The sequence below is a fragment of the Loxodonta africana genome, chromosome 16 (genome assembly GCF_030014295.1).
Source record: "Loxodonta africana isolate mLoxAfr1 chromosome 16, mLoxAfr1.hap2, whole genome shotgun sequence".
In the NCBI taxonomy this organism is placed as follows: Eukaryota; Metazoa; Chordata; class Mammalia; order Proboscidea; family Elephantidae; genus Loxodonta; species Loxodonta africana.
In genome coordinates, this window is record NC_087357.1 from 58096469 (window position 1) to 58123517 (window position 27049).

Consider the following 27049-nt stretch of genomic DNA (forward strand, 5'->3'; position numbering starts at 1 on the left):
AAGGGTGGTCAAATAGTTTAATTTTCAAATAGTATATCAGATCTGCAAACAAAACCCAGTTATAAAGTTGAGAATTATCTCTTCCTCCTCAATGACCAGAAAACATTAGTAAGGGATATCACTCCCAATTACACACTGATGCCTTTTCAAAAAAGAACTAGAATCGATCTCAAAGACTCTGAACATAGCCCACCAGGACCTCTGGGCCCATCCTGCAACCACATTCACTTTGATCTTGTGGCACTGAATTGCTTTTTTAAAAACCTGGCTCCATTACAGCCAAGAAGCACTGAAGCCACACACCATGCCAACAGATTCTCCAGCTCAACCTAAAAGCAGCAGTTTTAAAATTAAAGGTTGATAATCCCAAACACCTCATCTCTAGCCAGTATGCAGAGAGGAAAACAACTAAAGGAATATTTCAATTATTCAAAATAACAGGACTTTACAGAAGTCACATCTTCGTGGTTTGTTGTATAAACATTTAGTCTTCAACTGTGAGGCCAGAAGCTAAGAGAAATGAACTGATACTTAGATGTTTGTTATAAATTGGGTGACTAGGACCTCAGAGCTAAATATTTTTTAAAAGGACGTGAATGGAGGAAAAAAGAACAATGGAGTTCTGAATTTGCTCTCCAGAGTAATTTTCATAATGAAGAGAGAGGAAGATAGCAGAGTTCAAAGACCAAAAGAAGTAACTTTAAGGACTCACCAATGCTCAAAATATGTGATAGCTCGTGAGCGACTTGATAATATAAACGGCAATCTTAGGGGATAAGCAGTAATATAATTTCTCTAGGCACTGCTGGGAGTCCCTGGGTGGTGCAAACGGTTAAGCTCTCGACTACTAGCCAAGAGGTTAGCAGTTCAAACCCACCCAGAGGTGCCTTGGAAGACAGAGCTGGTGATCTACTTCCGAAAGGTCACAGCCTCGAAAGCCCTATAGAGCAGTTCTACTGTACACACATGGGCTCGCCATGAGTCAGAATTGACTCAAATGCTACTAACAACAACAAGCACTGCTGTTTAGGACATTTCTCTTTAAACTATTTTGACTTGTTCATCTTGGTCATCTATAAGAATGATCAAGAAACACTGAAAAGTAGGCAGAAACTACTGTGCTCCCAGCTAACAAATAACTTTATAAAAACTATAAGCTCTTAAGGGTAGTTACTCTGTCGTTTTAAACCATCTCATGCAACGCAAAGATTAGATGCTGGCACTCAACATATGTTTTGATGAAGTTTATAGGGCATTTCCAATAACGTAGCTCTGCTCTAGTGGTAAGAACACCAAACTTAAAGTCAGAACTCTAGATTTGAATCCTGGCTCTGTTGCTTATATGCTGTTATCAACCTGAACCGGCCACTGAACTTTCTGAAGATTCAGTTCCTTTATCTATAAAATGATGTCCTTACATCAAAATTAAATTACATAATGGATGAACAATGAAAAATAACACTAATGCTTTTTCCAACTCTAGCTGGAAACTTAGTACTACCTTAAATGGATTTTTTTTTCTCCTAAACTAATATGAAAGATCGTATATGAGCATCTTCCAGTGTACTTAAAATGTACACTTATTTAAATTTTAAGAATGGGGGGTTGGGTGAGTAACAGAGCCTTTGATTTACCTTCTTAGAAAAACAAGAGTAAACCTTTTCGCCTAGAAACTTCATAATTATGGGATTTATCTCCCAGAGAATAAATGTGGCAACAAATGAGAAGCAGAAGGGCAAGAGCCAATTTCTGTATGAAAAAAAGGAAAGATCGTAACACTCAAGACCTACCAAGGCCAAATAAATACCTGAATTATACAACAGCAGTGAAATGCAACAAGTACATGAATCATGGAAATCACTGTTCTGTACTAGAGTCCCAAATTATGGCCCTATTTAAAGTTTAAATTCAAAACTTTAAAAAATTGCTATTTCTCATATTTTCTGGTTCTGTTCATAACGGTCAACAGTTTTTTCAGTGATTCTAAAAAATTCTGTAGCTTTATCAGTAGATTACATGACAGAGGATGTTTATACAATGCTAGCTAAAAAGAAAAACTGAATGGAATGAAGAGTGACTAATGGGCCTTCGTGAAATTGCCGTATAGCTCTACATTTCAAATCCAACAGTGAATACTCAAAAGACAATTGATAAAGGAATAAAAACGAAATTCTTTCAAGTGTATATAGGTCATTTTTAATGACATGAGTGAATTATTTCTGAGAACAGAGGAAAACCTATACAAGAAGAACGTAAGTTTCTGATACTTTAACTCATCTTGACAAGTTTGTTAGTCTGAAAAGTATAAGGAAGGTTCAAGAAACTTACATTTTTGAGCTACTCATTGTTATTGATTGAACTACTCTTGTTAAAAGAAGCAAAACTTGATAAGTATATTTCAATAACACAAATTATGGAAATTCACATGGAAACACGTTAGTGGTTAAGAACACAAGCTTTGGAGCCAAACGATCTGAGTTACAATCCCACTGAAACTTGTTTATATTTCCTTGTTTATAAAATAAGGATTACGATACCTATGCTGTAGGGTTGTTAGGAGGTCCGAATAGGGTTGTCGTTGTACAGTGCCATCGAGTTGATTCTGACTCATAATGACCCTATAGGACAGAGTAGAACTGCCCCACAGGGTTTCCAAGGAGTGGCTGGTGGATTTGAACTGCCAACCTTTTGGTTAGCAGCCGAGTCATTAATCACTTTGCTACCAGGACTGATTAGGGTAGCACATAAAAGGTACAGAACACATGATTAGGTATATGAATATGGTTATTATTATTATAAGTATGATTATCACTATTATTGATATTTTTTAGAAAAGGCAGCTATTTCCAAACCACCGTCTCTGGATACAAGCAACTAAAGCTACTTCTAAGATTTACATTTTATCTTATTCATCAATTTTTAACAAGTTGAACTAAAATTGTGATTGGTTGTATCAGGAATTGGTCGAAAGACCAGTAATGAATATAGATTATGACAGCTACATGATTTTTCCTACTTAAAAAAAAAAGTGACTACCAAGAGGATGGAATGATTGGTTCATTTGTGGGTTTTTGAGAGTTTTACAAGATAGGATCAAATTACAACTTATATGTCAGCTAAATTTTTCCAGTTGTCCAGCGAAACCTACTTCCTTATCCTTATTAAAAGACAATAATGGACCATAGCAGCCCTAAACAGGTGAAGAAACTCCTATCTTAAATACACCTTTTCATAGACTTTGCCAACTAGTTAATCAAAATCATATCATTCCTCAATGTCAGTTCAAATACAACATCTCCACAAAGCATTCTAATATGCAGCCAAACTTGACCTCCATGATTTCACAATGCTTTTAATAACTTACCACACACTGGCTAACATTTTCAACATTTGCAGAACAACTCGTTCTCACATGGAAGCTTCTTGAAGGAAGGGAACTGATTTTATCTTTGATTTCTCCCACTGCCTTATATACAGTAACTATTCAATACCTTTAGACGTTAGCAATAACAATTAAAAGTTGCCATGCACAGCTTTGGTGAAACAAAACTATTGTTTAGGAAATGTGCCTCCTTTTGAACACAGACACCAGTATTGTTAAAGTAAAAAATGTCAAGGGGCCAAGAATTACTCCTAGGGCTCCAGGATGAGCACCTGAATCCTTACTAAGAAGAATTCTAGAGAAGAGCAAATTTAGGGGAATTATCATGGTTTAGTCTGGACATGTTCAGTCTGAAATGCCCATAAAATCTCAAGACTAATCAGGTTTACAAATAGGAATCGACAACATTCTAATGGTATTTAAAGCCACAGGAGCAGAGGGATTCATGCAAGAGAATGTTTAAATGGGGAAAGAGAAGGAGAATAAAACTAGAAAGAATTAACATCTAATGGATAAGATTACAGGGTAACCCAATTTGTGGTCCAGAGACTTGGGAACATTCGACTTCAATCAAAGAGGTAAAGGAAAGGGAGATGGGAAAGCCCAAAGCTGATAGTTATTCAGTTTCAACAAAATCAAATCAATATACTTAAGCATCTACCCTTCAATCAATCATTCAGCAAGTATGTAACAAGCACTTTGCTAAAAATTGGAATTAACGATTATAAATAAGACAAACTGAGTTATTGTAAAAAGATGACTGACATGGAAATAGAGTGGGGTGTGAGGGGGAGGTTATTACAGAGGGCTTTCTGGTCAGGCAATTTTAATTTTCAGTACCTTTGGTTTGTTCCTGAACTACAAGATGATAATTATAACTTGATGACACTCACCAATAAGATCATTCAACTATTTCCCCAAACTATGTACAAACTTCTGAGAAAAAAAGAGCTTTCCAGGTAAATTCTCCTGTTGGGCAGATAGTAACTAATGAACAGGTGACAAAGTTTTAGATCCATTCATATGCCTCATCGTAAATTAGCACGTTGGCTTAGAGAGCAGCATGTTATAAATTTGATTGGGACCAGTTCCCCTGAACTAGGATGACACAGAATGCACTGACAGATGGAGCTTCTAGCCTTTCAAAGCTAAGCACCAGATTTCAGATGTTAATGATTCCACCAACTTATTACAGTTTTGTGAGGTTCTACCTGAGTAACCACCAATCTTCTCAGTAAATCATCTCTAACTATGACTCCTTCTTTAAATGTTGCTGAAAGTGATCTTAATAAGCCTGAACAACCAAAGACTCTATTTGCCAAAGAGTAGCAATGAGTGCTTTATTGCCAAATGCTTATCTTTCAACCTGCCTGTGCCCAATTCTACGTTACCATAATGAGGATTTTTTGGAAATCCTACAGAAAGACTGGCACGAGGCAACATGAGCACATGTTTTTTAAAGTGAGTTCATCATACCTGTCAGCATGACTAATACCCAGGCCTCTAGCCAAAGCCATGCCTTACATTCTGGTACTTGGCTTTTGAGTGAAAGTCCACGGTTCTGACTGGCTACAAACACAAGCCACATATCTGGACTTCCTATTAAACCTGACAACAGAAGTCATCACAGCATACTTCTGTTGGCATCCTAGCACAGAACCCAAAACATACTATTCTTCTTCCCCAATGAGCTGCGGAGACCTAGAGTTTCCCCCCAGAGCTTAGGTCTATAGTAGTATATAGTATACACAAGAATATAGATATTCCCTAAAAAAGGCAAGTACCAGAAGGTACAGTGGACACTGCTCTGAAATCCTGGCATTGCTCAATAAATGAAAGTCAGACTAAAGTCCTGGCACTGCTCTCATCTTCTGTTCTTTGAGTCTCTTATTTCCTCCCACTCCCCATATTGCTCCCTTGATTCTGTAAGTACTGCCTTCTGTCGTTTCTTGTTGTCCCTTAATTCCCAACTCCCATCCACAAGCCTTGTGCTCCATGAGGCTTTTGCTGACTCAAACAAAAAGCTGTGCCTGCCCAATGATAATCACAGGATGTTGGGACCAAGGTACCTATACCATCACCTATTCCAAAGACATCCTTCACAACAGAAAACATTGGTGTACAGAGAAATTAAGTAATTTGCCTGAGGTCAGTGAACTGATACCTACCAGAATCAACATCTTCTAATTCCCAAACCAGAGATATTCCCAGTCTTTTCTTTAGCTACTACTTCACAATTTTAACATAAAATTCCCTTTACCGTATTTACAAGCCTTATTAAAAACTTAACCAAAATAACCACAACCGCCCTCTACCAAAATCTAGGATGTCTCATTTGCTAAAGTAAAACAAAAATACTTCAGATTTTATCCAACAAGATAAAACCAACAAAAAACCAAACCCGTTGCAGTCGATCCCAAATCAGAGTGAAACTATAGGACAGAGCAGAACTGCCCCACAGGGTTTCCAAGGAAAGACTGGTGGATTTGAACTGCCAACCTTTTGGTTAGCAGCTGTAGCTCTGAACCACTGCGCCATCAGGGCTCCATTCAACAAGATGTTGTCTCTCTTCTCTCTCTCATCCACCAAGATAAAGGGGTCCAATTTTAACAAAAGGAGGAAAGAAATAAACAGATTATGTTATAGAACCATGTACATCAAGGAAAATGAAAGAACTAATCACAGGGTTATCCTAAATATTGACTATCAAGCAAGGACATACGACAATCATGACTTTTTAGGGCTTAATATCGATGTATCAGTTCTGTAGTTCTGTTAGGTATATTATCTTTTCTTAATCCTTATAACAGTTCATGAGACAAGTATTTTTATCTCTATTTTGTAGATGAGTGAACTGAAACTTAGTGAAGTTATATGTCTTGTTAGTTCAGAAAAATGGTTAGTAAGGGGCAGAGCTGGTATTTGAAACAAGGTCTCTTTGACTCCTGGGCTCAGGTTTTTGATCACCATAAAACACCATGTCTCCTGAAGGAAAAATATGAAAATCATGATTCACAGTAAACCAAATGACTTTTTCCTGTAATATCACTATTACAAGAAGTTAATTCCAAAATCATGAAAATACTTAATATTTCTATAATTTTTTACATTTAGTCTCTCATATGATCTTCACCAAAAATATATAGTCATAGAATACAAAGTACAGATTTGCAAACAACTCAATATGCCTTTCTACCCTGATACCATGTGCTTCTAGAAATGTCTTTTTCTTCTTTTTTTTTTAATTAAACTAACACCATAGGTGAAAGATAGGCAATCATAAAGTGCTATTAAACTTCACCACTAATGATGCTAGGTAGGGAGTTATTGAAAACATATAAGCCATTCAACAGGGAGTTATTGAAAACATATACACCATTTAGCAGAGCTCTAAGGTGGATAAATTCAGGAAAACTAAAATTCTGTGAGGAGAATGGACTATAATGAGAAACAACTACCTCAGTTGATGTTTCTGACAGCCAGGCTTACAGGAGAAAGGACGCAGAGTAAAGCTTTACCAAGTTAACTAAGAAAAGGGGGAAGCCAGTCTAGAGCAAAGTCTAGATGATTCAAATACTGGCTCATCTAGCTGGGGGCATTTGAATGGATGGGTTTTAGATGATATCAAAGAATTATTTTTATTTTTTAGATGCAAGAATGGTTTTCTGGTTATATTCTCAGTCCTCATCTGTTACAGATGCATACTAAGTACTTGCACATGAAATAATATGATGTTTGGAGTTTGCTTTAAAGTCTTCCAGCATAAATAAACAGATAAACAGACAAATAGTATGTGTGGCAGGGGAGAGACAAATGAACCAAGAGTAGCAATGACTTGATAATTATTAAATTGGATGATAGGTAAGCGGTGGTTTGTTACATTATTCCCTTAAAAAAAAAAAAAAAAGTCTAGTTTGTCCAGCACCTAAGAGAATTAACTGAATGACTTAGGTGACACACATAAAGAAACAACAGGAATGTTTAACTAGTTGTAAGGTCTAACTTCTTCTCCCCTGAAGACTGACTCAGTATTACTACTGAGCAGGTGAAAACACAAAAAGAAGCCAAGCAACAGTGCACCACAGAATTGAGGATTTCCAACTTCTGGCTCTAAGTTAATCTTTACAAAAATTATGACATGGTTTATATTTAACAACTAATTTAAGATGACCCCAATGTTACCTTTTCGTTTATTCTTTACACCAAGTAAAATAAGAATTTTTGAGAGTATATATATACGTATGTATACGCAAGTGTGTGTGTATATTTGTGTAGTTCTACAATACATATATATGTTCCTTGTTTGCATTCTAAAGTCTAAAGTTGATATTCACTTAACTGTATCATTGATATGGTTAAATCTGGTGATATAACCCATGAGAATCATTAAAGGAAAACAATGGTCACTAATTTTAGAAAAGCAATACGGTAGAAAGAGCATCAGAATAAATTAAGAATTAGGAGGCTTCAGTCATCATGCTGGATATACTTGGTACTAGAAAACTCAGACAAGTGACTCAACACTTGAGTCCTGGTTTCATCATCTGAACTATGACTGGATTCCATTACCTGATATCCAAGGTTCCTTTGGTTCTAACATTCTAGGGGCTGAAATCTCTTTCTTCCCATGACCACATCTATTCAGGAACCTAGTGCTCACCACAGATTATGACACTTCCAATTTCAGGAAAGCTCCAGGTCTCAACAAGTCCGGCTAATGGAGCAGCAAAGAGAAATCTATGTATAGCCCTTCTCATCAGATATGAATGAGGCCAAGAAAACAGGCAGAGTTATCTTCCAGTCATGTGAAAGGGATTATCTTCAGGGAAGAATTTAACAATGTAGTCATTTCTGTGACAGAGATCTGTAAAAGGGGGTCCTAGGGACACCAACGAGGAACACAGACCCTCTGAGGGTAGAGGGAGGCAGGCAGGGAAGATGCTGCTAATAAATCACCCAGGAGCACAGCTCTCCCAGGGTGGGTTAGGCATCCCCACCTAGTGGTCCCATAGTCCACATGAACAAATCTCTCTGCGCCCTTGCCAACTTATATTTAATTAGCTGTGTGAGCTACTGGGGCAGGGCCTGTGGCTTTCTTACTCACAGTATGTCTCCAGCATTCAGGAGGGTGTCTGGCAGACTCAACATGTATTTGCTGGGAGAGTTATTATAACACAGGATCGCATGAAAAGTGTGAGCAACATGGGCACTTTGAGAACATTCTATTTAAAGCAACTGTAAATTTTAAAGTACCAGTACCAGTTGCTGTCAAGTTGATTCCGACTCATGGTGACCCCATGTGTGTCATGGTAGAACTACGCTCCACAGGGTTTTTCAGTGGTTGATTTTTCATAAGGAGAGTGCCAGGTCTTTTTCCAAGGGTCCTCTGAGTGGACTCAAACATCCAACCTTTGGGTTAGCAGCCAAATGCATTAACCATATGTGTACCACGCAGGGGCTCCAATTTTTAAGTAGTACATTTTAAAAGTGGCTTTTTGGATAGTAAAACGGAGGAGGTTTGAGAAGAAAAAAGTAAATGAGAAAAAAGGGGGGGGCTTGAAGAATCAGAGATTGAAAAGTAAAACTCAATTCAAAAAGAACGGAAGAAAATAATAATAATTAAAAAAAAAAAAAAGAACTGAGGATCTTATCTCACAGACAGATGCTCCAGTTGTGCTAACTGGCAAGAGCTTTGCCCACATGCTAGGTGCGGTATCTCTGAATCGGAATTCCCTGGTAGTGACAAAAACACATACAACAGGGAAGGATAACTAGCCAACTCCTTAAAATCTCATTTATACTTTAATTAATAAGAATCACTGAACAAAAGAGTTGCCTATCAGTTTTAAGTATTAAAATATGTGGTTATTAGTAATAAAGTCTGGTCAAATTGTATAAGCATATTTGAATTTAACATATTCTGATTTATTTTGGAATCCATCCCCAGGCAATACTTTATTCTTAAAATGGTACCTGCAAAGGAATTTTATGCTAAGAAATAATTCCCTTTAACAACACATGCTAAAAGAAACTAAATCAAGCCTGTGCCATTGATATATTCATTATTCATATATTCCTGTAAACACCCAGAAAGAAACGTGTCCCCTTGAGCCAAAGATGAGACAGGCCCATTAAAACAATACAAGACTAAAGGGGCACACAGCTCAGGGGCAAGGATGAGAAGGCAGCAGGGGACAGGAAAGCTGGTAGCGGGGAACCCAAGGTGGAAGAAGGGAGAGCATTGACATGTCATAGGGTTGGCAACCAATGCCACAGAACAATATGCGTATTAATTGTTTAATGAGAAACTAATTTGCTCATCTAAAGTATAATAATAATAATAAAAAAGGTGTCCCTGGCCCAATCTTCTCTAACATATACAGCAATACAACCTTTAAGACATGCTTTTCAAAATAGATCTTAAGTCTTAAAAATTACATGGCAAATGTTAGCCTGCAAGTTATTTATAGTATAATACAGATAATAAAAATATTTCCTACTACAATTCCATGCTATTTCTGCTTATTGCTAAATTTTTAAGTTGAGGAGTCACATTGGCTATTATTTCTTTTCAAATCTAATAGCTGCAGATATAACAACTGGCAGGAAATAAAATTTAGAGCTGTAAGCTTTATTAAAAAAAAAATTCTGAAAAAAGAAGCTTCAAAAGGAAGACCTAATTCTTTAGAAGGGGGAAAAAATCTAAAGCAAGCAGTAAGAAATCTATACTGTGAACTTTTTGAAGATAACAACTGTATTTTATTCCTTCTTCAGTACACAGAATACTTTGTATTTAGCACTTTGTCTAGAATCACGCAATACATTTTACTGAAAGAAGGAGCAGAGACAGGTGTTAAGGGGAAAACTAATCAAGGAGGAGAAGTAATACAGTTTAAAGCAGTACTCACAGGAAATCACACATCTCAAATAACCATTTTGGTTCAACTTTTCATTCAGCCAAACTGAAGCAAAGGAGTTTCCTAATATTCAGAAAGAGTAAACCAAATGAGAACAGAGAAGACATGAACAATAGCTGAAAGTTGTTACCATAGAGCAATCATCATGGAGTATTTGGTAAAATGCGTATCCCTAGGTGCCAGTCCTGAGATTCTGACTTGTAAGTTCACTTTGTGAACCCAAGAATCTCTGAAAATCGAAGCTAGAATCTGCATTTTAACTAAATTTTTCAGGTTATTCTGATGCAGATGGTGCATGGATCATACTTTGTAAACCTCTGGAAAGGAATCAAATTTTCTTCTTATGGATCACGAAAAATTAAACCAAGGAGTAAAACTCAGGTTGAGTACTTTGACTATTACACCGAAAGAAAAGTTAAGATACAGAAAAACAAGGAGGTGGTGGAGGGTAGCGAATTAGAGACGAGTTTTTTGTTTTTTTTTTTAAGTTTAATTATATGAGATAGATATCATCTGGGCTTTCCTTGCATATCAGCTAATTAAAATGTCTGCCAAAAGTAAATCAATTTAAGAAACCCCCTAAGGCCAAGCTTTCCCTTACAAAGGTAAACTTGACCAAGTAGAAATGCTCAGACAATTTCACACGTGTTACGGAAGAGGAGTGGGAAGGTTGAGCGGGAAAAGCACATGTCAGTGAAATCCTGTGGTGGTGCCATAAATCAGTCCTCCAAGAAAGAATACAACGAGTCAAGCTTTAGATGACGAGCTGCTGAGAAGATGGCACAAAAATTTCAGAAAAAAAATTTTTTTTTTCAACAGCTTTATTGAAATATAATTCATATAACCAGTTATCATTGAGTCAATTCTGATTCATATGTGTGTGAGCAGAACTGTGCTCCACTGGGTTTTCAATGGCGCATTTTTCAGAAGTAGATCTTTCTTCTGAGGTGCCTCTGGGTAGACTCAAACCTGCAACCTTTCAGTTAGCAGCCAAGAGTGTTAACAGTTTGCACCACTCAGGGACTCCAATAATCCAAATACCTATTTTTAATCCACCCATTTAAAAGGTACAATTCAATGGCTTTACTATATTCACAGAGTTGTGTAACCGTTAAAAGCAACCATTATCACAACTGATTTTAGAACATTTTCGTTCCCCCCAAAAGAAACCCTGTACCCGTTAGAAGTCACTCCCCATTCCCACCACCCATATACCCCCCGACGACCACAAATTAATTTACTTTCTGTCTCTGTAGAGTTCCCTATTTTGGAAATTTCTTGTAAGAGGAATCATACAACATACGGCCTGTGGTGACTGATTTCTTTCATTTAACGTGTTCTCAAGGTTATTTCAAGGTTAATCCAAGTTGAAGCATGTATCAGTACTTCATTTCTTTTTTGATTGCCAAAAATAGTCTTTAAACCAAAAGTTTAGAAAAGATCAATCTTTATAAAAACCTTTATTTAGTCATATATAAGACAAACATACCACAGGCTAAAGGCTGTTACATTGTTTCAATCAAATCACATTTGACATTATTAAACACATTCTTGGCAATTTTTGCTGTCTATGAACAGACTCCAAGCAGAAATGGCTAATATGTTCTACACATACACTGACAAAACGCATTCCATAATTTATTCTAGGCAGATTATTGCACTTTCATTACAAGTGGTTACCTTAGAAACAAATGACAGGCAACTTTACCGTGGCCATAGTCCATAAGAAAAAAAATTATAAAACAATGGGGACAAATAGCATACATGCAGTAACAGCACTTCAAGCCAATATGCAAATATGCAGTCACCTGATGCTGAAACATCCATCAGGATCAATAGCTTCACCAAGGCACAGTAAATTTAATCATTGATATCTCAGAATATAAACTCCAAAAGGTCAGAGGTGTTTTACTTGTTCATTGATAGATCTCAACCACTCAGCACACAAGGCCAGTGCACATACAAAAAAAAATACTTGATTTTATGTAGGTCTGCGTATAATTTTTTAAATAACCTTCTTCCTATAAAAATGACTTACACTCATTTTAGAAGTATTGAGAAATACAGAAAATATAGAAAAATTAAATAAAAATCATCTGTAGTCAACTCATGAGAAAAAGACCAAATTCCTTGGCAGCTATAGCACAAATACTGCTTGTTTGGGCAGACAATAAGAAATATAACTGAAAGCTAAAATGCAAGCCTTGAAGACTGAGCACGCAAAGGAAGGCAGGGCAAGAGATGAGGCTAAAAAGGCAGGATATAGCATGCTAAGGAATTTGGCTTTTATTACTTGACAAAGGGGAACTGCTGTTAGTCAGCAGAAAATAACACAATGAGATATCATTCTGGTAAGCTCACTCAACAGATGTGAAAGAGAAATTGTGAGGCGGGAGTAGGATAAGTGGACACGGAGAGATCAGTTACAAGACAACATTCTGGACCAAAAATACCTAAAGCCTGAGGTGAGGAAGTAGCAATGTGAGGGAGAACGGGGAGGACAGAGGATTAGGAGTCAACAGAATTCAGTTACAGAATGATTGGAGGGAAGGCGAGGTTTTAGTTTAAGTAACTCACCAAGTTGAGAGTAGAAAAGGTGGGATTTTTCAATAAAGATAATAAGTTCAATTTTAGGCATATGTTGAATTTGAGATTTTGTTGGCAGTTTGTTAAATTACCAGGAAGGAACTGGATGTATAGATAAGGAACTCTAAAAAGTGACTGGGTTGGATATAAGGTGGAATGATGTGATGTAAACTATCATTCCACACCAAGGGGTAGTTGAAGCCAGGGGTAAAAAAATGGATAAAATTACACAGAGAAAGTATTTAGTGAGAATGGAAGAGATTCTAGACTAAAATCCTTGGGAATACTAGCATTTAACAGCTGATAGAGAAAGAGTACAGTGGACACCTTGGCTGATTGCCCAACATCCATTCCAACTTACCACAAATGATCAAACCTTGTCAATCATCAGAATTTCACTGCCCTTGGTAGCAACTAGAACAGACATGAACTTAATTAAGGCAAAAAAAGAAGTACGATGAGAGACTTCTATAGGATATTTTTCCTTGTTTATATGAGATGGAAAGAACCCAACCCTTAATGAAATTGTTGAACTAATGTATCAACCAGATCTGAAGGCCATCCTACTTCTGGACTTCCAAGAATGAGATATTAACTTTCTTTAATGTGTAAGTCAGTGAGTCAGGATTTCTGTTACTGGAAGTAGAAAACTTGCTAACTGACAAAAGGTATCCATGTTGGAAAAGGGAAGGAAATCATTACACTGGAAAAAGTAAAGAGAGTGCTATGATTGAAATCAAGGGGTGGGGGGGGGGGGACACTTCAATAAAGACAAGCACATCAGATATATCATCTGATCTATGGATGCATGTATAGTATGTATGGACATATACACACGACAGTCTTTATATTGATACATATTCCTATATACCTAGACCTAGACTCTGGAATCCCTGGGTGATGCAAACAGTTAATGCCCTTGGCTGCTAACTGAAAGGTCGGAGGTTTAAGTCCACCCAGAGGCACTTCAGGAGAAAGTCCTGACCATCTACTTCTGAGAAATCAGCCACTGAAAATCCTACAGAGAACAGTTCTGCTCTGATATCCACGGGGTCACCATGAGTCAGAGCCGACTCGACAGCAACTGGTTAGGGTTACATATAGGAACGACCTGGGTGTGTAGAACCTTTCCCTCACTGTATTAAAAAACTCATGATCAGGCATAATAAAAAGTACTAAATATTTACCTGTTCTCTCTCCATAGTCTAACTTAATGCCTGGCATATAGTTTGCAGAAATAAATATTTGCAGAATGAATGAAAGCTGGCTCTCATAAAGTATTTGATTTTAGGGTTCTTTATTTAAAAATGTGAGTGATCATTTTTATGTCTCAATTAGTAACTATGGAGGATGGTCTCTCCACTACGTTCAATAAACATACACTTAAAATGCAGGAATCTTGACAGCATTGTGGAAATATAATTTGATATTTTTAACCATTACTACATGAGGTCAATACTAAGGTTATGGATGATATCATATATATACAGATGATAACAGGTAAAGGTATACAGCCTAATGCAAACAATGACTTTGTTTTAGAATGATAAGCTAAATTTTACAAGGATTAGTAAAGACATTTACAAGCCTAGACAAATCTAGCCTTAAAAAGAACCCAGAAATATAAAAATACCATCTCCACTAAAGGATCAGGTTAATAGCAGAAGGCAAGATGAAACACGTAAATCCTCATTCCTCTTTTTTTTTTTTTTTAAAAAAAGAAAGAAGCCACTATCTCCTACAGAAATATCTACAAAGCAGCACAAAGTTCAGACGAACTACAAATGGCAACTATATTATAGTGGAGACTGATGGGGCAATTTTAAGGTCCATCCAAAGCTTTATGAACCAAGAGTAACATCTCAAGGTCAGTATCCTATAAAACTGAACAAAGATCCCTGAAGCTCAGGTTTATATCATATGGATCATTAGCATGGGCATCACCTGGGACTCTGCTGAAAAACAGAATCATAGGCCCCGCCGAGACCTACCAAATCAGAATCTGCACACTGACAGGTATAGAAGCAGATTGCCATACAGTTCTCCTGAGGAGTGGCAGGTGGATTTGAACCACCAACCTTTTGGTTAACAGCTGAGCTCTTAACTACTGCGCCAGCAGGGCTCCTTATACACACTGTAGTTTGAGAAGCACACTTCTTGACAGTCTTTCCTCCAACCTCTTGCTTAAGTTCTCACTTAAATAACAGAGAACCCATGTCTCAGAATTTGAGTGCAATGCTAAATTATTCATTGTGCATATGTTGTTACTGTGTGCCATCGGATGCACTCTGACTAAAGTGACCCTTTAGGACAGAGTAGAAACCCCACAGGGTTTCCTAATCATTATGGGAGCAGATCACCAGGTCTTTTATCCTGCTGAATGGCTGGGGGGTTCAAACCACCAAACTTTGGGTTAGCAGCGGAGCTGCTTAACCATTACGCCACCAGGGCTCCTTCATTGTGCATATAATGCCCCAGAAAAAGTCCAGTATCTGATTCAAGACCAAACAGTGACATGACAGCTGCCTTTCTATGGAGCACTGCGAAAACCACGGTGTATAATGATTAATACTTATGTTAAAGAAAAACTTTTATAATCTTAACTTCAAATTCCAATATAAGAGGCGGAGCCAAGATGGCGGACTAGGCAGACGCTACCTCGGATCCCTCTTACAACAAAGACACGGAAAAACCAGTGAATCGATCACATACATAACAATCTACGAACCCTGAACAACAAACACAGATTTAGAGACGGAGAACGAACTAATACGGGGAAGCAGCGATTGTTTCCAGAGCCTGGAGCCAGCGTACCAGTCAGGTACGGCACAAGCACAGAGACCTGCTCCACCCCCCTGAACTAACCCCGGGAGGGGGACTAGCCGGTTCCACGGGCGGCGTGGGACGCAGCCGTTAGGAGAAGTCCCCGGGAGGCAGTGACTGATCTTGGAGCAGAAAGAGCAGCATCCGAGCCGGGGAACCGTCTCGCAGGGATTTGGACTGCACGCAGGCGGCTTCATTAACATCTGAATAGCCTGAGCCAGAGGGAGAACTCTGATAGGGATCTGACTGCTGTTTTTTTTTAGCGGATTTTCTGGAAAAACTAGTTTCCCAGTGATGGCTCGGAGACAACAATCCATATCAAACCACTTAAAGAAGCAGACCGTGACAGCTTCTCCAACCCCCCAAACAAAAGAATCAAAATCTTTCCCAAATGAAGATACAATTTTGGAATTATCAGATACAGAATATAAAAAACTAATTTACAGAATGCTTAATGATATCACAAATGAAATTAGGATAACTGCAGAAAAAGCCAAGGAACACACTGATAAAACTGTTGAAGAACTCAAAAAGATTATTCAAGAACATACTGGAAAAATTAATAAGTTGCAAGAATGCATAGAGAGACAACATGTAGAAATCCAAAAGATTAACAATAAAATAACAGAATTAGACAACACACTAGGAAGTCAGAGGAGCAGACTCGAGCAATTAGAATGCAGACTGGGACATCTGGAGGACCAGGGAATCAACACCAACATAGCTGAAAAAAAATCAGATAAAAGAATTAAAAAAAATGAAGAAACCCTAAGAATTATGTGGGACTCTATCAAGAAGGATAACCTGCGGGTGATTGGAGTCCCAGAACAGGGAGGGGGGACAGAAAACACAGAGAAAATAGTTGAAGAACTTCTGACAGAAAACTTCCCTGACATCATGAAAGACGAAAGGATATCTATCCAAGATGCTCATCGAACCCCATTTAAGATTGATCCAAAAAGAAAAACACCAAGACATATTATCATCAAACTCACCAAAACCAAAGATAAACAGAAAATTTTAAAAGCAGCCAGGGAGAAAAGAAAGGTTTCCTTCAAGGGAGAATCAGTAAGAATATGTTCTGACTACTCAGCAGAAACCATGCAGGCAAGAAGGGAATGGGATGACATATACAGAACACTGAAGGAGAAAAACTGCCAACCAAGGATCATATATACAGCAAAACTCTCTCTGAAATATGAAGGCGAAATTAAGTTATTTACAGACAAACACAAGTTTAGAGAATTTGCAAAAACCAAACCAAAGCTACAAGAAATACTAAAGGATATTGTTTGGTCAGAGAACCAATAATATCAGATATCAGCACAACACAAGGTCACAAAACAGAACGTCCTGATATCAACTCCAATAGGGAAATCACAAAAACAAACAAATTAAGATTAATTAAAAAAAAAAAAAAAAAATACACATAACAGGGAATCATGGAAGTCAATAGGTAAAAGATCACAATAATCAAAAAGAGGGACTAAATACAGGAGGCATTGAACTGCCATATGGAGAGTGATACAAGGCGATATAGAACAATACAAGTTAGGTTTTTACTGAGAAAAATAGGGGTATATAATGAGGTAACCACAAAAAGGTATAACAACTCTATAACTCAAGACAAAAACCAAGAAAAACGTAACGACTCAACTAACATAAAGTCAAACACTATGAAAATGAGGATCTCACAATTTACTAAGAAAAACGCCTCAGCACAAAAAAGTATGTGGAAAAATGAAATTGTCAACAACACACATAAAAAGGCATCAAAATGACAGCACTAAAAACTTATTTATCTATAATTACCCTGAATGTAAATGGACTAAATGCACCAATAAAGAGACAGAGAGTCACAGACTGGATAAAGAAACACGATCCATCTATATGCTGCCTACAAGAGACACACCTTAGACTTAGAGACACAAACAAACTAAAACTCAAATGATGGAAAAAAGTATATCAAGCAAACAATAAGCAAAAAAGGAGTAGCAATATTAATTTCTGACAAAATAGACTTTAGACTTAAATCCACCACAAAGGATAAAGAAGGACACTATATAATGGTAAAAGGGACAATTGATCAGGAAGACATAACCATATTAAATATTTATGCACCCAATGACAGGGCTGCAAGATATATAAATCAAATTTTAACAGAACTGAAAAGCGAGATAGATACCTCCACAATTATAGTAGGAGACTTCAACACACCACTTTCGGAGAAGGACAGGACATCCAGTAAGAAGCTCAACAGAGACACGGAAGATCTAATTACAACAATCAACCAACTTGACCTCATTGACTTATACAGAACTCTCCACCCAACTGCTGCAAAGTATACTTTTTTTTCTAGCGCACATGGAACATTCTCTAGAATAGACCACATATTAGGTCATAAAACAAACCTTTGCAGAGTCCAAAACATCGAAATATTACAAAGCATCTTCTCAGACCACAAGGCAATAAAACTAGAGATCAATAACAGAAAAACGAGGGAAAAGAAATCAAATACTTGGAAAATGAACAACACCCTCCTGAAAAAAGACTGGGTTATAGAAGACATCAAGGAGGGAATAAGGAAATTCATAGAAAGCAACGAGAATGAAAATACTTCCTATCAAAACCTCTGGGACACAGCAAAAGCAGTGCTCAGAGGTCAATTTATATCGATAAATGCACACATACAAAAAGAAGAAAGAGCCAAAATCAGAGAACTGTCCCTACAACTTGAACAAATAGAAAGTGAGCAACAAAAGAATCCATCAGGCACCAGAAGAAAACAAATAATAAAAATTAGAGCTGAACTAAATGAATTAGAGAACAGAAAAACAATCGAAAGAATTAACAAAGCCAAAAGCTGGTTCTTTGAAAAAATTAACAAAATTGATAAACCATTGGCTAGACTGACTAAAGAAATACAGGAAAGAAAACAAATAACCCGAATAAGAAATGAGAAGGACCACATCACAACAGAACCAAATGAAATTAAAAGAATCATTTCAGATTATTATGAAAAATTGTACTCTAACAAATTTGAAAACCTAGAAGAAATGGATGAATTCCTGGAAAAACACTACCTACCTAAACTAACACATTCAGAAGTAGAACAACTAAATAGACCCATAACAAAAAAAGAGATTGAAACGGTAATCAAAAAACTCCCAACAAAAAAAAGCCCTGGCCCGGACGGCTTCACTGCAGAGTTCTACCAAATTTTCAGAGAAGAGTTAACACCACTACTACTAAAGGTATTCCAAAGCATAGAAAATGACGGAATACTACCCAACTCATTCTATGAAGCCACCATCTCCCTGATACCAAAACCAGGTAAAGACATTACAAAAAAAGAAAATTATAGACCTATATCCCTCATGAACATTGATGCAAAAATCCTCAACAAAATTCTAGCCAATAGAATCCAACGACACATCAAAAAAATAATTCACCCTGATCAAGTGGGATTTATACCAGGTATGCAAGGCTGGTTTAATATCAGAAAAACCATTAATGTAATCCATCACATAAATAAAACAAAAGACAAAAACCACATGATCTTATCAATTGATGCAGAAAAGGCATTTGACAAAGTCCAACACCCATTCATGATAAAAACTCTTACCAAAATAGGAATTGAAGGAAAATTCCTCAACATAATAAAGGGCATCTATGCAAAGCCAACAGCCAATATCACTCTAAATGGAGAGAACCTGAAAGCATTTCCCTTGAGAACGGGAACCAGACAAGGATGCCCTTTATCACCGCTCTTATTCAACATCGTGTTGGAAGTCTTAGCCAGGGCAATCAGGCTAGACAAAGAAATAAAAGGTATCCGGATTGGCAAGGAAGAAGTAAAGTTATCACTATTTGCAGATGACATGATTATATACACAGAAAACCCTAAGGAATCCTCCAGAAAACTACTGAAACTAATAGAAGAGTTTGGCAGAGTCTCAGGTTATAAAATAAACATACAAAAATCACTTGGATTCCTCTACATCAACAAAAAGAACACCGAAGAGGAAATAACCAAATCAATACCATTCACAGTAGCCCCCAAGAAGATAAGATATTTAGGAATAAATCTTACCAAGGATGTAAAAGACCTATACAAAGAAAACTACAAAGCTCTACTACAAGAAATTCAAAAGGACATACTTAAGTGGAAAAACATACCTTGCTCATGGATAGGAAGACTTAACATAGTAAAAATGTCTATTCTACCAAAAGCCATCTATACATTTAACGCACTTCCGATCCAAATTCCAATGTCATATTTTAAGGGGATAGAGAAACAAATCACCAACTTCATATGGAAGGGAAAGAAGCCTCGGATAAGCAAAGCACTACTGAAAAAGAAGAAGAAAGTGGGAGGCCTCACCTTACCTGACTTCAGAACCTATTATACAGCCACAGTAGTCAAAACAGCCTGGTATTGGTACAACAACAGACACATAGACCAATGGAACAGAATTGAGAACCCAGACATAGATCCATCCACGTATGAGCAGCTGATATTTGACAAAGGACCAGTGTCAATTAACTGGGGAAAAGACAGCCTTTTTAACAAATGGTGCTGGCATAACTGGATATCCATTTGCAAAAAAATGAAACAGGACCCATACCTCACACCATGCACAAAAACTAACTCCAAGTGGATCAAAGACCTAAACATAAAGACTAAAACGATAAAGATCATGGAAGAAAAAATTGGGACAACTCTAGGAGCCCTAATACAAGGTATAAACAGAATACAAAACATTAAGAAAAATGATGAAGAGAAACCCGATAACTGGGAGCTCCTAAAAATCAAACACCTATGCTCATCTAAAGACTTCTCCAAAAGAGTAAAAAGACCACCTACAGATTGGGAAAGAATTTTCAGCTATGACATCTCCGACCAGCGCCTGATCTCTAAAATCAACATGATTCTGTCAAAACTCAACCACAAAAAGACAAACAACCCAATCAAGAAGTGGGCAAAGGATATGAACACACATTTCTCTAAAGAAGATATTCAGGCAGCCAACAGATACATGAGAAAATGCTCTCGATCATTAGCCATTAGAGAAATGCAAATTAAAACTACGATGAGATTCCATCTCACACCAGCAAGGCTGGCATTAATCCAAAAAACACAAAATAATAAATGTTGGAGAGGCTGCGGAGAGATTGGAACTCTCATACACTGCTGGTGGGAATGTAAAATGGTACAACCACTTTGGAAATCTATCTGGCGTTATCTTAAACAGTTAGAAATAGAACTACCATACAACCCAGAAATCCCACTCCTAGGAATATACCCTAGAGATACAAGAGCCTTCATACAAACAGATATATGCACACCCATGTTTATTGCAGCTCTGTTTACAATAGCAAAAAGTTGGAAGCAACCAAGGTGTCCATCAACGGATGAATGGGTAAATAAATTGTGGTATATTCACACAATGGAATACTACGCATCGATAAAGAACAGTGAGGAATCTGTGAAACATTTCATAACATGGAGGAACCTGGAAGGCATTATGCTGAGCGAAATGAGTCAGAGGCAAAAGGACAAATATTGTATAAGACCACTATTATAAGATCTTGAGAAATAGTAAACCTGAGAAGAACACATACTTTTGTGGTTACGGGGGGGGGGAGGGAGGGAGGGTGGGAGAGGGTTTTTTATTGATTAATCAGTAGATAAGAACTGCTTTAGGTGAAGGGAAAGACAACACTCAATACATGGAAGGTCAGCTCAATTGGACTGGACCAAAAGCAAAGAAGTTTCCGGGATAAAATGAATGCTTCAAAGGTCAGCGGAGCAAGCGCGGGGGTCTGGGGAACATGGTTTGCGGGGACTTCTAAGTCAATTGGCAAAATAATTCTATTACGAAAACATTCTGCATCCCACTTTGAAATGTGGCGTCTGGGGTCTTAAATGCTAACAAGCAGCCATCTAAGATGCAGCAATTGGTCTCAACCCACCTGGAGCAAAGGAAAATGAAGAACACCAAGCCCACATGACAACTAAGAGCCCAAGAGACAGAAAGGGCCACATGAACCAGAGACCTACATCATCCTGAGACCAGAAGAACTAGTTGGTGCCCGGCCACAATCGATGACTGCCCTGACAGGGAGCTCAGCAGAGGACCCCTGAGGGAGCAGGAGAGCAGTGGGATGCAGACCCCAAATTCTCATAAGAAGACCAAACTTAATGGTCTGACTGAGACTGGAGGAATCCCGGCGGTCATGCTCTCCAGACCTTCTGTTGACACAGGACAGGAACCATCCCTGAAGACAACTCATCAGACATGAAAGGGACTGGTCAGCGGGTGGGAGAGAGATGCTGATGAAGAGTGAGCTAATTATATCAGGTGTACACTTGAGATTGTGTTGGCAACTCTTGTCTGGAGGGGGGATGGGAGGATAGAGAGAGAGGGAAGCCGGCAAAATTGTCAAGAAAGGAGAGACTGAAAGGGCTGACTCAAGACGGGGAGAGTAAGTGGGAGTAGGGAGTGAGATGTATGTAAACTTATATGTGACAGACTGATTGGATTTGTAAACGTTCACTTGAAGCTTAATAAAAGTTATTATAAAAAAAAAAAAAAAAAAATTCCAATATAAGGGGTAGGGGAAAGGAAAGAGGACATAAATCTTCACTTGTATACTTATAACATGAAGTGAGAGGAAGAAAGTTAAAAGATGCCAAACCACAAGCACAGAGGCAATTATAGTTCTGAATTTTTTAGGAGACTCTCAAAGATTTCTCTTTAATAATTAAGTTGTCTTTGCAAATCCCTATTCCAAAAGGCATTTAATAGGTGTTCGCATAACTGATGTCATCTAAAGTAAGGACAGATCCCTGGTGTGTATATGCATCACTTTTCATCTTCTCCTTTTAAATTTCAAGAATAGCAAAACTGCCTGTTTCTAATTTATGCCCCCAGGCAGGCAGGCTAGCAGAGTGACTGGCACACAAGGGAGCTCAACCCACGCTGAATGAATGAATGGAAACAAGAACGAATCTTTGCTTCTCCTGATGGGTAATTTTTCACGTGAGCAGGGAACAGTAATGACACTACCAGATTCAATGTGGAACTCTACTCCCTAGTCATCCATTGAACCCAGGAGTTTCTCTGAGTACCTAAATACCAAGCAGCACTTACCAATTCAGACAATTACTCAGGTATAAGACAGGTTTCCCTTCATTTCCCCATGTATTAAACCAACATACTCATGACAGAGTCCAGAATACTATTCATGACAGAATTGTAAAATAAAGTCCTTTCCTATTTCTTCAGCAATTTGGTTGTTACCAAATAACTAAAGCTCAAAACAGACCACTGCTAAAACAAGCAAGGCAGAATTAAATCTATTCTCCTTCCTATTTCCTTATAATTTTTATTTCTTCGTTATTAGAAAACTGCATAGCCTCTCATCTCTGGGGAAATCTAATCTGCTAATTTTTCTCCAAAATTACTTCAAGAAGGAAATCTTCCAAATAAGCATGAGCTTTTCTTATTATTATTATGGCTCAGTTTATTCAACTTTAATTAAAGGCGAGAGTACTCTCTGTCCAAGATAAGAGACAAATTCAACTTCCATTTGGTATTCTTTGCAGAATCTTGTAAGACAGAAAAATTAGATCATCCTAATACAAAAGAGAAAGATACAAAGCATGGTAAGATTGAACTGTTTGGCTGGGAAGTAACTCAGAGGAGGATGAAGGAACAGGGCCTGGCCTCCTGTTTCCCATTCATTTGTATCACAAATTGGCATCCTTATAATTTACCCATATTTAGACAGATATCACTGCATTCAGGTCTCTCAGACAAAAGACTTGTACAAGGTGTTGAGGGTAAAAGAATTTGTTTTTCTTTTTGAATACAACACAAACTTTGTAATAAGTATGGGCCCAAGTGATACATGTGTACCTAATACCAATCTTCTCAATGGCTTACTATGAAAGAGTAATCTTGGTAGTCCTGGTACCCGCCTAATTATATTTTTTAAATTTTAAAGCTCAGAAGCCAACAACAGATAAGAGACAAACTCAAGAAGCCATGTGTTCATTTTTTGCTCTTCTGAGTTTACAATATAAGTGAACATAAAAATATATAAAGCAAAATGCTGGGACAGAACTCATCATATGCATGATCTTTCATTAAATTTTTGTTCTTTGTTCTGGTGTTCCTGTGCATAAGATGAGCCCTGGTGGTTCAATGGTTAAGCACTCAGCTGCTAACCAAAAGGTTGCCAATTCAAACCCACTCAGCTGCTCAGCAGAAGAAAGACCTGGCAATCTGCTCCCACAAAGATTAAAAAAAAAAAACAAAAAAAAAGCCCTATGTGGACATACATCAAAGATACAACTACCGTACAACTACTGGTCTCCATTCTTCTGGAGCAAAATAGAGGGAAGGAAACCAAAGACTCAAAGGAGAAACTAGTCGACAAGACTAATAGCCCACACGAACCAGGAAAATCGCTGTCCTAATACAGGGATTAAGATGGCCATGCAACTGACGATATACCCAGTAAGACAAAATATGGTCACCATAAATCACCAATGAAATTTCATCCCTGTATCTCAGAGCACGGCATTTTCAGCATCTCCCAGCAAAAGGAAATATTTTTAGAGGTTTTATCTGCAGTTGTGTCTTCCTCTTGTGGGGGCATCCATTATCACCATCAGACTCCTGACAATCCACCCACCAGCCTTGTCTCCAAATTGCCTCTCACCCTCTTTTCACTTCTGTTTTTTTTCCTAAGCCTCTTCTTTTCCATTTTCACCTCTCTGCCCCTGACCTTTTTCTGTCCTTTAACAATAGGGCGTAATTCACCTTCCATGTGGGATTAGAAGAATTGCTCTTCACACACTGTGGAGCTTTGGTAGCTCAAAGAGAATTTCATGAGAAAACAAACTCCAATTGACAAAGCTTTGCTTCTTTGTGATGCGCGGTTCTTTCAATATGTTGAATGGGGGTATATTAATGTTTAAAAGAAAATTCTTTGAAATGAAACCGCCAATGTGAGTTAGCTTATTTTCATATTTCAACTTAACAACAATAAATTTTATAAACCACACTTTAACTCTTTAAATTAATATTCCATTACATTCTATTATCTTTCACCAACTTGATGACTTTGCCATATAGACTGTCACGTGAAAAGCAAGCTATCATTGTATGCCATTAAAGCACCAAGTTTCAATGTGGCCGGTAAAATATATTCTCAAAGAAATCAATACATCTATGCTAAGGATAAAGATTTTAGACATACCGCACACTAAGGCAATGAAAATGACTGATGTCAATGAACATACCCTTGTTATATGAAGTGACTGATTAAAACAATCCAATCGCTTTGTCTTCTTAGTCACAGTATAGTGAAGTGGCATTTTCAACTACTGTTCTTTCATTCGCTGTTATAGTCAAAGTTCCCTTTAAAGTGTCCTCCAAGATGTCGCAAGGGAGAAAAGACATGATAAACTATGTTCCTGTCCTCAGAGGGTCTACCAGCCTAGATATGACCAAGCAAATTAATTAATCAGAATCCTGGTTACTTGACAAAAGCATATGATCTCCCCCCAAAAGGTCATAAAGGAAAACAAATCATTTTTGAAAAGCCCCAAGGATCTTACCCATAACACACCATGCAAGAAAATTTTAGATAGTCCATATTCAGCTGCATTTGTAAGTAGTAATTATCAGTCTTCTATAAGTGTTTGGTTATGTTAGCATACTAGTTAGACACAAATATATATTTTCATAAATTATCAAAAAGAGGAAATGAAAACTGAAGAGTTCAACCCTTTTCAAAGTGGACACAATCCATGGGACATCAGGAAATGTCACAATCAAGGAGTCAGACACCTATCCAAATAACACCAATTTGCTTTGACCTTTTCTGTCCAGATTAAAATGAGAGATATGTGGAAGCTAAATACCATCCTGATAAGGGTTCCTTAAAACAAAATGTTCCCCTAATACTGGCACATCTTCCCATCCTACGCTCAGCTCTGCAGTCTACACAGCCTGGCCTACAGAGCAGTCAGACCCAACAACGTCAGAACACTCCATTTCTGAGGGGCTGTTCAAAGAAAGCAAAAGGGAGAGCTGGGCCAAGTGTGGTGCAATGTTTTAAGCTCATTTTAATTTACTTTGCTATTATTAAAAACCTTATACATACGCAAGAGAAAGAGAATAGTATAATTAACCACCACGTATTAGCTTCACTGATGATGAATGTAAGGACAATCTTGTTTCATCCATATTACTTCCAATTCCCCCTCGCACCCCTACTGAATTATTTTAAAGAATCATTTAAATTTTTACCTTCCATACCTTTCAGAAAGATTTAGGTCAACTAAGTGCCCTCTATTATAAAACAGACAACTATAACACTTACCAAAAGTCAGAAACCTTAAATTAATTACCTGAATTGCTGCTGCATCCATTATTGACCAGAGAAAGTTACAGTCTTGATATAATTTATTTACCAACAACAGAGCATTATAGATAAGGTTGATCACATGTCCCTAGGTGTCCTGTAATTTGAGCAATTCCAAGAATGATCCTTGCCCTAAATCATTTCTGCCACATGCCTACCCACAGCATCTTATTAACTGAATTTTCACCGTGAGAGTAATTTGTTTAGGTTTCATAACTTGAACTTTGCAAGGGATAACACATTAAACAGCTGTCCCCCACACATACAAAAAAAATTTAAAAAAATTTTTTTTTTTTTTTTTTTTTTATGTCCCCCACACATACCCTACCTCAAATTAGCCTTTTAGCTTTTATTGGAGACAGCTAACTAAGACCTGATGAAACAATAGTTGCAATTTGTGGAAGGAATTAGGGATATGTTAGGGATACTTTTGGGGGGGGGGTGGGGGGGTGGTTTTTGAAACACAGATAGCATGTGGATAACAGATACCCAGCACACAAAAATGATAGGGGTGGAAGTGGTGGGACAGAAAAGGTGGGAATGTTACAAAGACTATTCACTTGCTTAGTGTTTTCTAGACCCCACCCTGTAGGGTTGCTCTGAGTCAGAATCAAACCAAGGGCAATGGATCCGCAATGGGTTTACCCTAGAGCAGTGATATGAGATCAATCCACACCTGTGAGTTTAGACTTTAAGATAAAGGGAGGAGGAATGGGGTGGGGAGGACAAGGGACTGGGAGCTGACAGGACATGGAAGCAGGGGAGGGACTTAAGATATCAGTGCTGAGAACTCATCTAATAGAAAACCCACCCACTGCCGTCCAGTCAATCCCAACTCATAGCGACCCTACAGGACAGGGTAGAAGTGCCCCATAGAATTTCCAAGGAGTGCCTGGCG

At 37.7% G+C, this 27049-nt stretch overlaps 1 protein-coding gene across 1 annotated transcript in view; it reads right to left on the minus strand.

Moving 5' to 3' along the window:
• Positions 1-27049, minus strand: part of ANK3 (ankyrin 3) — a 713581-nt gene that overhangs the window by 434423 nt on the left and 252109 nt on the right. The window lies entirely within an intron of this gene.